The sequence below is a fragment of the Aplysia californica genome, unplaced genomic scaffold, assembly GCF_000002075.1.
Source record: "Aplysia californica isolate F4 #8 unplaced genomic scaffold, AplCal3.0 scaffold00239, whole genome shotgun sequence".
In the NCBI taxonomy this organism is placed as follows: Eukaryota; Metazoa; Mollusca; class Gastropoda; order Aplysiida; family Aplysiidae; genus Aplysia; species Aplysia californica.
Window position 1 is genome coordinate 187,469 of NW_004797509.1, and position 1,964 is coordinate 189,432.

Genomic DNA, 1,964 nt, shown 5'->3' on the forward strand with positions numbered 1-1,964 from the left:
GGGGGTAGGGTTGTATGTTTATGTTGGCTTTCATTAAATTTTGTTTACCTGCGATGTCAAGGCACCTTCTTGTTTGAACTTCTCTAACGGCTTACAAGGAAAATAAATCTGCATAAGAACTGGTGGCTTTACACACGCTCACACAAGAAGATTATTTCAATTTTATCGCTTCTTTTAAAATGGTCGTTAAATTTCTTACTTGCAAAATCACGAAAAACGATCAAAAAATATTTCTTGAAAAAAAAAAGACGGGATAATTACTTTTTATTGCTAAGGCGTAGAAAGTACACTCTCTGTATAATATAGAAGAAAGGGTGTTTTCTTTTTCATTTTCTTTCTGTTCTTTTTCAAATATTTTATTTCCAAATTGTTTATTTGCCAATATGAAACCTGAATTTCTTCTTTCTCGACCCGTCAGTATCGATACTGGCCTTGTGAGATATGTCTGGCCTAAGCTTAAGGACATGGCATCTTGAAATACGATTCCTTAATAAGAAAAATTCAAAGATTTTTGGCAAGACCACACGATAAACACAAGATATTGCTTATAAAAGATTACGTTAAGCTCTGCGTGACATTTTCTCTGCATTTATGAGCATTTCATTCCTGTTGAAATTCGGCGGGTGCTGTGTGTGTGTGTGTGTGTGTGGGGGGGGGGGGGGGGGGGGGGGGGGGGAGAGTGAGGGGGGGGGGGGGGGGGTATTGCGGGAGGTAAGATTTACTCTATGATATCAGAAAAAACTGGGTAGTTTTTAAGAATACATGTAGCGTGTTTAGTGTATGCTATGCAACAGATCGACGTTGCTACGACAACTCTGCAATAAAAACAAACAAACCCAAAATCAAATCAAATTAAATAAATAAAAAAGGTGGGAGTTAAATCTAACTTTAAAATATGTCTACTACTTATAGGAAGAAGATCGAGGTTACCGAGTTGTGAAAGTGTAAAGAGAGAGGTCGAGGAGAAGGTGGGTAAGACGGACTGAGGAAGAGGAGGATGAGGAGGAGGATGAGGAGGAGGACGAGGAGGAGGACGAGGAGGAGGAGGAAGACGTTGATGGTGATAAAAAAAACACAGGCATCCCCCCTTTATCCTTTTTGTCCGTGGCGTGAGGCTAATACCAGGGGCCCATTGTGGATGGGGTCGGGTCGGGATGATCTCCCAACTCGTCGCCTGAAAACAAAGCGTTTGTATTTTAGATGACGAGTCGAGTGCTATCGGCTTGTGCCACGACAGCCGCTTTGCGCGCTCAATCTGGCTAGCAAACCGACTCGACCCGACCAGACCCGAACTTCCAATAGGCACCCCGTGTAAGACAGTGCGGGTATATACCTGTGTCTTAAACCAAAACACGGGAACCGAAACACAAGATACCCAGACAATACACCATGGGACAGAAAAGGAAAATGAAACTTGAAAATGAAGTTGCAGGTGAAGAAAAAAATGTCGAAAAAAAATAATAACAGTAAAAAGATTAGTCTGATCATGTGGCACTAATGAAAAACAATCCTCCTGCCCCCCCTCCCCCCCCCCAATCTCCTAATCTTCTTTCAACCTCCGTTTCTTTTTGCCCTTAAAACCTTAAAAAAGGAAAACAATACCCCCCCCCCAAAAAAAAAAACAAAAAAAAAGACAACAGAAAGAACAATTGAAAACGCATATACACAGGGAAAGAACTTTTTATAGAAATGAGAAAAATTTATTGGCAAGCGATTTTATTGCTGCGTGTACTTGAAGCAGAAAGGGAACACTTTCTTTCAGAATTAGTTTTGAGAAATTGAACAATGTATATGTGCGCTAATTTATTGTAATAGAGTCTTCCTGAGAGGCAGGTTCCCCGCGGTGGGAACGAAGAGATGGAACGGAATGAGCTAGCAGCAGCATTCTCGGAGGCAAACATTTATTTCGTTGCCTTGAAGTGTAGTACACTACATTGTATTATATATATATATATACGTATATA